The sequence below is a fragment of the Danio rerio genome, chromosome 11 (assembly GCF_049306965.1).
Source record: "Danio rerio strain Tuebingen ecotype United States chromosome 11, GRCz12tu, whole genome shotgun sequence".
Classification (NCBI taxonomy): Eukaryota; Metazoa; Chordata; class Actinopteri; order Cypriniformes; family Danionidae; genus Danio; species Danio rerio.
This window is the reverse complement of record NC_133186.1, coordinates 15,454,271-15,469,072: the sequence shown is the minus strand read 5'-3', so window position 1 is coordinate 15,469,072 and position 14,802 is coordinate 15,454,271. Positions and strand designations below refer to the sequence as shown.

The 14,802-nt window shown below is 34.0% G+C and overlaps 1 long non-coding RNA gene across 4 annotated transcripts; it reads right to left on the bottom strand.

Annotated features, from left to right (window-relative positions):
* Positions 1-6,720: 6,720 nt before the first annotated feature.
* On the bottom strand, positions 6,721-10,282 carry LOC137496695 (uncharacterized). 4 transcript variants are annotated; one of them, XR_012387094.1, is made up of 7 exons: positions 10,238-10,282; positions 8,591-8,648; positions 8,408-8,501; positions 8,127-8,284; positions 7,936-8,031; positions 7,632-7,761; positions 6,721-6,874 (listed from the first exon to the last, which is right to left on the bottom strand). It is a non-coding gene; the product is annotated as an uncharacterized lncRNA (long non-coding RNA). The 4 variants fall into 4 exon arrangements; XR_012387093.1 differs by having other exon boundaries at positions 7,644-7,761; XR_012387095.1 differs by lacking the exon at positions 6,721-6,874 and adding an exon at positions 9,607-9,679 and having other exon boundaries at positions 7,460-7,761.
* Positions 10,283-14,802: the final 4,520 nt, after the last annotated feature.

The following is a 14,802-nucleotide window of genomic DNA, read 5'->3' as shown; positions in this document are numbered from 1 at the left end:
GGCCTTATCCGGAACGGTGACGAGTCTGCATACAGACAGGAGGTGGAGCGGCTGACATTATGGTGCAGATACAACAACCTGGAGCTGAACACGCTCAAAACAGTGGAGATCTTCAGGAGAAACCCATTGCACACCCCCCTTTCACTATCATGAACAGCACTGTGGCTGCAATAGAGTCAATCAGGTTCCTGGGCACCACCATCTCTCAGGATCTGAAGTGGGACATTCACATAGACTCTATTGTGAAGAAAGCCCAGCAGAGACTGTACTTCCTTCGTCAGCTGAGGAAGTTTAACCTGCCACAGGAGCTGCCCGTGCAGTTCTACTCAGCTGTCATCCAATCCATCCTCTGCACTTCAATCACCGTCTGGTTCGGCTCAGCTGCCAAAACCAACCTCCATAGACTACAGCGAATAGTCCGGACTGCTGAACGCATCACTGGCACTACCTTTCCTACACTTCAAGAACTCTACTCTTCCAGAGTGTGTATAAAGGCTTGCAAAATCACTCTGGACACCTCGCACCCAACACACTACCTGTTCGAACTGTTACCGTCTGGTCGGCGCTTCAGAGCACCAAGCACAAAAACAGGCCATCTAATGAACAGTTAAATATCCCCCAACTGTGCTGTAAACATGCAATACTTTGTAACAGAATGAAATGTCTGTCACTTGTAATGAAAGGAAAATACTTTTCTAAGGGATACTACAGGGCACTAGATGGCGCTGTGAGATACACAGAGGGTATAAAGAGTGAGAAGAAGAGGAGGTAAAAGTTGTTGTTTTTTTATGGAGCATATGGTTCTTTGAGGCTACTTCAAACTGATAGTTGATTGTGAAGGTTAGTTGAGAAACCTAGAGTTTTAAGCTCAACTTAAGGACTTCCATAATGTTTTAATGACATGATGTCTGAAAAATCTTGGACGATTTTCTTGGAGGCCATCATGCAGTTTCAATCAAACATTAACTGTGAGTTTTGAAGTGGATCAGTGATTTTCAACGCACTCAATGTTTTTTCTTTGTACAGAAGAAGGGACCATCATCAAACAGCTAAGACATTATATGTGTATTTTTTGTGTTTGGGAGAAGTTTAAAAGAGTTTGTGGATTTATTAGTTTTGTTTTTGAGTGCATTGTTTAGTGAACTAGTATGTTTCCATTTGGGAAACAAAATTTACATGCATTGAATAAACATTTGCAAGCATCAATATTACACTAATATCCTAGTGGTAACCTTTTTTATATATGTGACTGCAATGAATAAAACAAGCGGAAAGTAACAACTTTCTCACACGCACTTGTACAAAGCACCTTATATCAATATACAATGCAACACTTTCTACATTCGCATTTGTACACAGCACCTTATAACATGTATATTTACAACAAATCTGTACATACAGTTCAACATCCAGATTTCTTGACTAACTCCATCCCTGTTTAATGTTTATCATCTTTTTTAAACTATTTATTTTGTGTTGTCACTTGTCACTTTATGTACACTGGAAGCTTCTATAGCCAAAACAAATTCCTTGTGTGTGTGAAGCACACTTGGCTATAAAAGTGATTCTGATTATTAACAGCATTGTGCCAAAGAATTAATACACCCTTATATACAACAGACATAAACTTCGTTTTAGTAGAGCTGTGCAAAACTGTAAACAATATTGTAGTATATATCTGAACTGAACCTACAACGCACACAGGTCTGTAAATCATTCATGAAATTGTTTAATTTTGAAGACATTTTCATTAAAATAAAGATTTAATTTTTTTTAAATAAAATTTGCTATTGACAGATTTTGACCACTTTTGACAATTTTGTTCAACATTTTTGTATGTAATGAGTTGTATTCAGCATTCGCAAGTTTAGTTAAATTTGACTGTCATGACAAGCAAATGATAATGTTATAAATAGCAGAGAGTTGTATAAAAGCAATGCACAATTTGTGCACAAATGACTTTTTTTGAATTGTTTTGAAAAATGTATTAACTGTTGTGTAAATGTAAAGAGTGTTGTGAAAAATGCACCAAAGCGACTGAGAAAAACTGTTAAAGGAGTGATTAGTTTTAACTCCAGTGATTGATTTTTTTTTTCTTAATTTTTGAAGAATCATCTGTACTGCTGCTCTTTTTCACTTTTCCTTTTTCACAACATCAGTAGCCTTATCATTTGGCCTTCATCATTTCCTGTCTTGTTGCAGTATTTCTACCTGTTTTAAAAATGTTTCATAATTTTAATGCATTATTTGTTTACAGGTTTTAATTAAAAACTGTTCATTAATGTTCTATTGTGTTAAATTATTGCTACAGTTTTAGCAAGGTTTATACAATAAACATTTATTTTACAGATATTTTTTCGTGTCATTTTTTCCTTGAACAAAATAGCACTTGTACAATTTTTGTAACACTATTAAATAAGATAAAATAACATTTGGTATGTAAAATACTTCATTAATATTGAAAGTAACATTGAAATACTGTAGTTCTGCATGGTAAAAATGCTTTTAGTTTTTCAGTATGTGTACCACTATTTTAATTAGTGTTACAGTAAAAAATAAAAATATATATATTTTTACATTTTAAATATTACAGTAATTTTACTGCTTTATGAAATACAGCAACTACTGGATAATTGTTGCCAGTAAGTTACTATTAATTTAACAAGATTTAGATTTAGATAAGATATATATATATATAGGCAAGTTGTCCAACTCTATGCTGATGCAATGTGGCCAGATTTTGTGTTTATGGATGACACATCGAGCTAGGCTAGTGACGGAATACTTAAAGGGCCATGAAACCCCCTTGTTTTAGCAGGGTATTTTCACACCTCTACTTAGGAAAAAGTCATAAAAAGTCAGGAAAGTGGGCATATACAGCTCTGTTTAAGGAGGAGTGTCGGAGGAGCGATTTGGTCACGCGCTGATTTTCAGAGTCAAAACACATACACAGTCGCAGAGGAGAAAGACTGACTGTGTTTACAAGGACATCAGTAATCGAATTATTTGACAAATTATTAAATGGTGGACTTGAACTGCACTTTGGCTCTTTCATTCAAGGAATTCATTCATGCCCCTCGTGACAAACGAGATATTTGATTCCAGGAATTGCTCTAAGCTTGTATTTTTAGCGACAGAAAGCCGTGTGTGTTATTCCGGTCACAAAATGTGGTGAAAATCCTACACAACGGTAACAGTTTGACTGTGGTGCTAACATGTTTACACTCTGTGTAATAATTAGTTCGATACAAACTACTTTTGCCATCTGAATAAACAAAAACCACTGGTTGCTCACTTACCAAATCCGTAAAGACAGGACAATTAACAGCAACTAGAGCTGCGTCTTTATTAAGAGGAGACGAGTAGCAAATCAGGATCTCACCATTTGCAGATGAGAAAAGCTCTCGGGTAAACAATTTTCCTTAGACACATATTGTTGTCGCGTGCACTATAATCCACAAGTGAGTCCACCTGTGCTCTCATAGAGAGAAAATGGTAACACTTTACAATAATAGTACATGAATAATGATGTACTAATATGTAAATTAACCATTACTTTAGTATGAACTCATGATGAGTTAATGCATAAACTAATCATGAACTAACCTTAACTACAGCATGAGTTACATGAGTTCATGTGTGAAAAACGGCTACCTTAATTACTTGTTAGTACATGTTTGTTAATTAATGTATTAATTAACACTTTAAATTAAGCTAAATATAAGTCACTCTGAATAAGAATACCTTTAGTGTACATGAAAAACACCATTGAATGTAAACTATCTATATATTATCCATATTATATTTGGAATAATTATCATCCTCAAGAAGGGCACAATATTAAAAAAAAAAAAAACTGTTTATTACCTGTTATTAATTATGTGTTCATTATTCATGTTTTGACTGTGAGTGGTAACAGTGCATCGGGCCTCAAGGCACCGCTCAATTCCGCTAAAAGCCAAAGTATCACACTAACATGTACTCGTGAAGCAGACATTACCACCCAAATAAAAACTCAGCTTTAGCCTACAGATGATGCTTTTATTCTTCTATACTGGGTCTGGTTTTTGTTATTGCTTTATTGTGTCAGTAATTATTGTGTATTCTGCCCTCATATTATAATGTACAGTTTAAACACATAGCACTCCTGGCATCAGATAAGTGATGAGCAAATTGTGTAGACATCTAATTAATAATACTTTTACAATAATGTGGCTTAACAACTTTATGAGTTCATGTTAGTCTATGAGTAGTTAAGAATGAGCTAATCATGATGTGCCCCTCAAAGTCATGACATAACAATACATCAACAACTCATGAGTTCATGTTAGTCTATGAGTAGCTAAGAATGAGTTAATCATGACGTGCCCCTCAAAGTAAAGTCATGACATAACAAAACATTAACAACTCATGAGTTCATGTTAGTCTATGAGTAGCTAAGAATGAGTTAATCATGATGTGCCCCTCAAAGTAAAGTCATGTCATAACAATACATTAACAACTCATGAGTTCGTGTTAGTTAGGAATGAGTTATTGTGTACAGACAACTCAGTATGTGAAGGTGCATACCATTACTAAGATGTAGATGAACTGAAGTCATTATTAACATCCACCAAGAAATTTTATTTGCACTCTTACTAAATACAACAGTCAGGTAAATCAACTGAATTATTAGATCAGATCATTTTAATCTCATATATGCGGTTGAAAATGAGAAAATCAAAACTTTTTTTCAAAATTTGACAGTTTCTTAAAAGTAAAGTACACCATACAAGATTTAATAAAACTGTACTCTACTAAATTGCATTAAATGTTCAGTAGTTTTTTTCTCTAAACAGGAAATTGAAGACGGATATTTTTTATCAGGCATCCAAGAGGTCCATGCTTGTGTTTCGCAGCAAGCCAGTAAGTCCATTCTATGAGTGAGAGATGTTCTTTAAGCATCTTTTCTGTCCTGTTCCCTCGTAGTCTCCATATGTTTGTTTTATATGTCAACCATGCTCTTTCAAGGTGTTGTGTATGGGCACCACTGTGTGGATCTACAAACCACTGAGAATGGTTCACTGTAAAATGTCTATAACCCATATTGGCCAAAGCCCCTCTGTAGGCTCTCCACTTATCAGAAATAATGGCTGTGCCTGGACGTACATGTTTTACAACTATGGGTATGAGGTGCTGTCTTGATCTTCTTTTCACAAGGCGCAGGACAGGGTGCCAAGATTTGTCCTTTACACCTAGCACGCCAAACACCCATTTCTTCCGTCTCCATGTTGTTGCAGCTCTTGCTCGTCCATACTGTAAAAGTGGAAAATGGAATTAAATTCAAAATTAGTCAAAAATAAATGGTTAACAAGGTGGTCCACAAATTAAAGGACAATCTGTGGGTGGTTATGCTCTTTATATTTTGCTTTGAAAAATCCATACATCCCCTTAGTTAGTCCACCAAATGGTCCTGCAGAAATCCCATATATTCGGTAGTAACATCACTTATGAAGTATGGATGCTACAGAAGCTGCTTAAGTACTGACAATTATGATTTCGTTTGTGTGACAGTCACTAGTCGCTTTGCTTTAGGAAAAAAAGAGACAAAATAACATATTTTATTACTTAGTTTAATAAACTTATTATTAAAGACTAATTATTACTATTATGACTGACCTTTTCGTTACTACACTGTAATCCCGAATAAGTTGACAAAACTCAAAAAATTTGAGGTAATCAGTTACGTCAAATTTTTTAAGTTATGAAATTATCTATTTTAAGTAAACAGAAACATTAAGTTTTGAGTTTGTTGTACTCATGCAAGACACTTCACCTAACTTAAAATACCCAAGTTACTCAGCTTATACGTTTTAATTGCAATTAACTTAATTGTTTTAATTTTTCCAAACTTTAAATACTTAGTCACCCAGCTCATACATTTTAATACCAATTAACTTAATTGCTTTAATTTCTTTCAACTTTAAATACTTAAATCACCCAGCTCATACATTTTAATAGCAATTAACTTATTTTTAATTATTTATCTCACCTTTACATACTTTGTCACCCAGCTCATACATTTTGATAGCATTTTTTAAAATTAACTTCTCCATCGTCAGTTTCACAAATAAAATTAGCCATTATTTTAATCTTTAAACCCCTTAAATCTGTCAAAATAAATCTGTAATTTAAAACACACAGACAATACCATTTTAGACATTTATTGTTAAAGAAAAAATGTCCAACAGTACTTTCAAATTTGTCTCCTATGCAATTACAAATGTCTTAAAACGATAAAAACTATTAGACATAAAGAGATTGAAAATGAACACTATTCTGAAATTAATAAAAATTACCCACAATGTAAATATGATATCAGACATAAGAGCCTCAAGAAAAAACAACTATAAGTTTGATAAAATTTAATAATACATTAATAAGTGTAAAACTTACTCTTAAGGCATTCGTTAAAAAAAATAATAAGTGCACATTCTGTGAAGTGACTCGTTTAGTGTAAACTACACAGAAACTGTATATATATATATATATATATATATATATATATATATATATATATATATATATATATATATCGTTGAAGTCAGAATTATTCGCCCCATTTATTTTTCCCCCAATTTCTGTTTAACGGAGAGCAGATTATATATATATATATATATATATATATATATATATATATATATTGTAGCGAAGCAGAGGGAAAACAGCGACACAGTTGGATAAGTTTACAGACAAGTCCCCAGAGGGTGCTTTATTTACAACGTGAATGGGGTGTAAACGGTGCTCTTCTTCAAGGTGAGGTGCTCTGGTGCTCCGGGAAGTAAGTGAAGGACAGTGAGTAGTCGGATGTGGGATTGTCACGAGCTGGAGTCTGCTGTGGAGAGACAGAGACAAGCGTTAGCGCATGGAGTCATTGGGTGAATGAAGCTCATCTTCTCCCTGCGTGGGCTTGGTTTATATGCCTCTCCACTTGATGACATCCAGCTGTGAACGATCCTGTGTTGATGATGGTCCAGCTGGGTTGAATTAGCGACCAGGGCGACGTGGCATGTGTGCGCTCGTTACAATATATATATATATATATATATATATATATATATATATATATATATATATATATATATATATATATATATATATATATTCAGTCTTGGTTGAACTATGATTCTGTCATTTACTTATTCCAAACCTGTTTGAGTTTCTTTCTTCTGTTGAAAAAAAAAAAAAAAGCTGAGACCTGTAACCACCGATTTCCACAGTATTTGTTTTCCTATTAGAAAGTCAGTGGTTACAGGTTGTCAGCTTTATTTAACTTTTGTGTTTAACAGAAGCAAGAAATTCAAGCAGGTTTGGGACAAGTGAAGAGTTAGTAAATGACAGAATTTTACATTTGGACAAACTATCCCTATATATAATAAAATGCATACTTACCAATTAAAGGTAAATAAATGTTTTGAAGTTACTACCCCAGAGACAGTCTTTATTAAGTTAAAAAAAAAAAAAAAGCTCTACATCAACTCATTCTTTAAGGTTTCCATGCTACGAGACTTTTTATTTTCCATCATCCATGCCAAGCAAAACTTTTTGCACAAGTTCAAAGTCTTTTACTATATATTATGTGAAGAGCATACATTAATCCATACAAGACAAGAAAGGTCTGGAAGTGTGCTGTGGGTGGTGTCCAATTCATTCTTCAGGACAACAGAGACCCTCAGTGAATGCAGGGCCAATAAAGCATCTTCAGTCAGCAGGATTATCAATCTAAAAATATAATTCAAGGATATTAATGTAAGGACAGTATCAAAATGACTGAGCCAATATTATATGATTCATCAACTATTCTTGATTACAAATATGTTATTAAGTAAAAGTTTTCAAAACTTTCATCTTTTCATTAAACATGCTTAATTGTGAAAAGAATGAATGAAGTCTTACCATGGTGTTCCTAAAGAATCTTAAGTCACGCTCACGCAGCAAGACCAAAAGACCTCTGATAACAGTAGTCCGTCATGAATTGACATCATTCAGTTCCTGGAAATCAAGAATCAATTTTTTAAAAATTAAAAAAATAATAATAATTCAAATTATATTTTAATGTATACTTTAACACGTGACCCCAAACATACCTGCTCATCATAAACCTTTAAAAGATTAGCCAGGGTATCTGCTGTCTTGCCAGTTTTGGATGCTGTTTGCCTTAAAATTGTCATCAAATGAAATAGGTGGTGGTCCAGTTTTGCAAAGAATTTGTGGGGAAAATTCTCATTTGTAACATGTTGGTACTCTGCAAACAGCAAAAAGAAACAAGAGAGAATTTCATAAAACAAACCCACACCACAAAATATACAATTCTAGAAAAAATGTATTAATATTATTATTATGTTTCATTTACTTATCTATTTTTTACCTCAGATGAAAATCAGGTGTTGATCAGATGTTGAAAGCAGGATCTTCATGTTGTAAACTGAACTCAAGGTCTAGCTGAAGTTTCACTTTCCTTGCTGCAAAAGTATCATTGATAAATACACTGTAATATTTATTTTATCTGGATATTCCAGGCATAGTAGTACAAATTAAATATTTTACCCACCTTTCACATGCCTCCATTTAAGAACCTATCTGTAGTCAGCAACACCCGACCTACAATTCTGTATGTACAAAAAGTCACAGTGTCATTTAGCTGAGAGTGGAAGTAGTACAATTGCATGATGTCTAACGTTAACCTCCAAAACGGTTAGCAATATAGCTGATTATCATATTAGTTGCTTTGATTCGATGAACACAGATTTAATTTAAACAGTTTTGAAATTTCTAAAACTGAATATGACGACAAAGAAATTTAAGGCCTGATTTTAAAAGCTAGAAATAACAAAACTTACCTTATTGTCTAATGATGTAAATATATATAGACTAAAATATTTATATTTTTAAGATATAAATATATTTTAAGCTACAAAATTTGCACATCAGAAAACTATGTCTTGTTTAGCACGTCTTGAATATTTTGTTTTGTTATTATTTTATTTAATAACATAATTTTGTATTAATGTGTTATAGATATGCATACTTTGTTTTTTAGGCTGTTTATATTTTCTCCAGAGTAAACATTTAAAAAAATAGGCTGAAAAAAAAAAAACTTTTATCATACCATTAAAATACATTTGACCTAAATGACATTTAAACTCATTTAACTGATCGCATTAATCAGGTAATCATTGATATGCAAAGATGTCATCTTAAGCGCGAGGAAATATAAAGTGTTGATCAGTGCTGGTGATTGAGGTAAAGTTAGTTTTATATTTACACATTCAGACTTTCTCCCTAATAATATAATTTCAGAAAGGTAATTTTTGCATATTCTTAATGGTGAAATCATATTAGCAGCCAATGACTTTCAAAGTACAACATTGTCCAGTCAAAAAAATATAGTGCATTTAGTGTAATGTTGTTTTCATGTCATACTTGCATGTAATTTCAGAACAAATAGACAAAGTACCATGGTAAACAATTTATGGAGCGAGTCACAAGTTGTTACTAAATGAATGTATGAATATAAAACCAACTTTACCTCAATGTGGTAGTGTAAAATGAAGCTCTGCTCTGTACCTGCTCAGGTGAGGAGCGCAGCTTAAATGTTCTCCGTCAGGCTATCCTCATACATGGATCAGCAAGCAACAAGCTGCGTGTGACATTAAGTTTTGAGACTACGTTTTTGCGCGTCATCAGAAAATACCGTTTAGTGTTTAGGCGGAGATCATTTGAGTTATGATTAACGTCACGTTTCTTGCGCCTTTCGTTTCCGAAGTGCCTACAGATCGCGAAGATAATACCACATTCACATACTGGATGGAGTTCAGCGCAGCGCCATGACATGCGGTTGTGAGAGCGCGCGTCTCCATGACAACTTCAGCACAGGCTGAGAAAAGGCATACTCGCGCCAAGATTTAAATTTTTTTGAAAAATGTAATCTGCCGATTTTAAATATTTTTGTCTTTATCACACTCTGTTAAAATTCAGAGTTAACACATTACAACTAACGCTAACGTTGCACTGATTCTAACTTTTTAAACAGTAATGTTAACGTTAGTTAGCAACAAGTGAGGCTAAACATGTTTTCTGTAATGTACGACATGTAAACGCACCCTGATTAACTCTACATTACATTGAACTGTTACTGTGATTATATTAATTAAAACATACATTTAATATTTCTTGGATTTGTAAATATTTTACTTACTGTAGTGTGAAGCGAGGCCGATCCGCCATCTTGAAAAAAACGAATGAAGCATGAGCACGTACGTGAACCTGGATGACGTCAGACGCAAAATCATTGGGCTGACAGATTTTGAGTTAATGAAACTTTAAAGAGACATTTTGTATAAATTAAACCCAGCAGAATTGTTCACCTTACTTGAAAGATTAAATTTTTTCAAACTCAAAAATAAGAAAAAGTTCTAAATACTCATCAAGGTTAATTAAGATAAACGAATTTTAATGATTTAAGTTAATAGAACTCAATTCAATTAATTAGTTACAGCATTAGGGTTTACAGTGTAGATGAATCGGAATTTCTAAACAGAGCTCTATAATGAATGATTCAATACACATAAAGTACGCTCTTAACACATTACTCGTCACCATTCATTTGCATAGTGATGAAATTAATCTTTAAACATCAAATAAATTGTAGCGTACTGTCCGAAGGTAAAATTACTTATTGATTTTAGTATTTGATATTTACTATTTGATTTGAGTATTTCGCATGGGTTTTACGACTCCTGGCTCCAAGAAGTCTGGATTTACGTGACAGCTTAAGTTGTTCAGGGGGACTGGGGAGATAAGAAGGGTCTGTCGCTTCAAAGACATTCCTGCCCAAATACACACACACACACACACACACACACACACACACCCACGAGGTTGTTCCGACAGAAAGAAAATGAACTCATCAAATCCTGAATCAGCACAAAACCAATGTGTTATGTTTTGTAAACTTTGTATCTCATTTCTGACTTTTCTTACCTGTGTAACCTCTCTTATAACCTGTATGCATGTTCCCTTTAGGCCTTTGTAAAGCATAAATATTGTAAGCATATGAAAAATAATGTTGATGTACTGTTAAACCCCCCATGTTTGATACCGATGGGTTTCTGCTGACATTTTACAACACATGATGCATAGAGCAAGACCATAACTCGCATTGCTGTATTCTTTAAAGCCCTGCATTAAATGCTTGTCCGCATGCTTTAGGCGGACACTCAAATTTGCATACGAGCAGCCTCGAGACAAAGGAAGGGTTCCCGCTCGAACTTTGTACTGAAATTATTGGTCAGAATGCTGAACGGGTTGTCACGTGACCCGCAGGTATAACCATACCTTTTGCCAAACATCTGGGCAGAAAGAGAAGGTCCGGACAAAAGAACTCACAAAAAGGTGGCCTTCGGGCCACGTGCTTTTCTACGCCGCATGAACTTTTTCCCGCCACGCTTTCTATATTTTCTGGCAAAGTAAACTCAGTTTAAAGTTTGCGATCGCGTTCCTCAGAACTGTATTACAAACTCAACGCATCAAGAAGGACATTAAAGGAGTTTCATCAGGATGGAAGCATAAAGAGAGAGACCTCCAGACATGAAAGCCCAGGTATTTTTTTAGTTATGCGATTAAGCTGTGCCCCTTTTATCAAAAAGGTGTTTTTTATAATCCTGTGGTCCTTAATGGTGCGTGTGGAACTGAAAGCTTTGTCACTCTTGTACCTGAAATCTATATTTCCGAGCTTTACTATTTCTCTTTGCTGTTACACGTTCTATAGACCCGATATCTCCACGTGGTTTACCTTTTGTTCTGTGTTTAATGTATGTTTGTGCGTTTGTTCATTATTCGTCTGACTAGTCAATAAATTCCATTATAATCAAATGAATTGTATTGTTTGCCTCACGAGAAAATGTCACTGAAATACAGATTCCTCTGCCTAGCTATTATAAGTTGTTTAATATTTTTTTAAATGATTAATCTACTTTGCAAGAAGTAGCAATTAAATTCCCTTTTTCTAAACGAATAGATTATTACCGTGTCCGCTCGGAAGAGCGGCGACTCGGCTCGTGTTTGTTTGGTCAAATTTACAATAAATTGATCCGGAATATTAATGATTAATAATTAGGGATGTGACGGTATTGTAAATACCGTCATACCGCAATATTAATTTTTTTCGATATTACCGTAGTCGCATGACTCGGTAAAACTATAGGTCTTCTGAGAAAATTTGCTCAGGCGAATGAAGCGAACGGGAGGTAGCGAAAACTACAATTCCCATCAGCCCAGGGGTGGCCATCATCCCTTGCGGTCTGTTGTCGCTACAGATACAGTAATGCGGAAATGGAGTGTGCTGCTAGAAGCGGGCATCAAAAAGAGCTGGAAATGATCGAACCTGAAGCGGGTGTTGTCGCCGCACGCGTACTGAATAGTGGTGTTGTCGCGCGCGTTCTGATCAGCTGTGTTGTGGCACGCATACTGTAAAGCAGGGAGGGAGGGGTTGAGCGCGCATACTCAAGAGCGGTGTTGTCGCGCGCCTACTGAAGGGCGAGACGGAGGGTGTGACACAGCACACTGTTCAGATTGATACAGACAAGAGACCTCTCTCACTCATGGCTTGTCCTCTCAAGTGGGGGAAAGACAATGCACAACTTTACCCACTGCTGTCAACCTGGGCCAAGTCATATCTCTATGTCCCAGAAACCTCAGTCCCAAATGAAAGGTTTTTTTTCTGTTGCAGGGGACATTTTAAATGCCCAGAGATACCAGCTTTTACCAGATTATAGTTATATGATAATTTTCCTTAAAACCCATCTCTAAGTGAGTGAGTGAGTGATTAAATGTTGAATGTGATGAGTTTTCAACAATACTAAATTGAAACTTTATTTTTTTACATGGTTTAATAATTTTTTGTCATTAAAATTGAAGTTCCTGTTTCAAAGCTTACAGATAGATGGCTAATTTGTATGTCATTGACACTTTTGGCACTTTTTTGAAGTATTTTCATAAGTTTTGTTTTTTCCTGTAAATGATTCAATAAATACCGTACCGTGACAGTCATACCGAGGTATTACCGTACCGTGAAATTCTGATACCGTTACATCTCTATTAATAATAATTCGTTATTGTTGATAATTAATATTCATAATCTGGGAATTCGCTCCGTCGCGCGAGCATGATCATATACAATCATGTTTGTTTGACCAAATTGACTGAAGCTTAAGCCGGAATATTAATAATTAAGAATAAACCGTTATTGTTGATTATTAATATTCATAAAATTGGCTAATTTCATGTTACAATATACTTAAAGGAAATATGTAAATAAAATTATATATATATATATATATATATATATATATATATATATATATATATATATATATATATATATATAAATATATATATATATATATATATATAGAAAGGTGTTTCATTATCTGTACGTATAAATCATTGTTCATGCTTAAACTATAAAATGTTATCAAATCTTTTAGTATTTTTTTGCTCATTAACGTTATAACAAACATTATAAAGACATTTTCATATCTATAAATGAGCAATTCCAGCTTTATGGATGTGACGTTTGCAGTAAAAACTCAAAACATAAATTAACATAGAAAGTATATTAACATTATATTGACACTTCTGTTTATATTTTCCAGAAAAACTGACCTCAGAGTTAAGGGACCAGAAAAATATCAATCTGTAAGCATGTTTTGTACTTTAAATGAGGAAAAAAAACATGTGCTATGCATGTGACAGATTTGCCACTTGCGTGACTTTTTTGCCACTTGCGTGACTTTTTTAAATAAAAAAATAATAGTTTAAAAAAACACTGACAGAGACATTGTTGAGTATTTCTGAAGTACTGTGAAATACTTTCTTAGGCAAAAAACTTTATTTTAGTGAAAACTTGCAATATTTTTCTTGGCAAGGTTGACATTTTCATGGAATTGCTCAAATAACAACTGCTCTCTCTATCAGTTGCAGTGCAGAGATGAATGTTTCATCTGACATGCTTGTCAAAGGCTTACCATTTCAACCTTAGCTTTACTACTATATTAAATATATCCTAATATAATAATGTTTCTTTTGCTCTTTTCATCTGTTTGTATGTATGTTACAAAATTCTACATTTATTACTACTGGTGCTAAATTTACCTTTCTCTTGTGGCGGAAGTTGCTTTCATCAAGCACAGCAAATTCTTGATCACCTCCGATTACCTGTCCACTTCTTCTTCTGTATCGTTTCATGGCTAAATGGCAAACCTTTCTCAGGATACTAGACATCTTAGAGAGAGTTCTTGAACTTTTTGCAATATCGTCCTGCATCATGTCAATTTGTCTTATTCGCAATCCTTGAGTGAACCTATATATAGGATACATAAAAACAAAAACATTGTAACATTGCACTTTACATTATCTGCTGCCCTACACTCTCAGAAAAAAAGGTACACGGTGATACAAATAATGTTCCTTAAGGAACAGGTTTGTACTGTTGTAAAAGTTGTATCTTATATGGTACAGAAAAGACCTCTTATGATACTGTTCTGTACCATTTATGGTACAATTGAAACGAAGGTGCACAATTGTTCTTATAAAAAAGGTACATAAGTGTCTTTTTTATTACAATATCTATGAAAATAAATATTACTGAAATGGCAAAGTAATTTTATTAATAATTTCCATATTAAAACATGAATCATCATTTAAAAGCATGTGTTTAAAGACACTCATAAACATTAAGTATTAAGTTATTTAATACAAAAC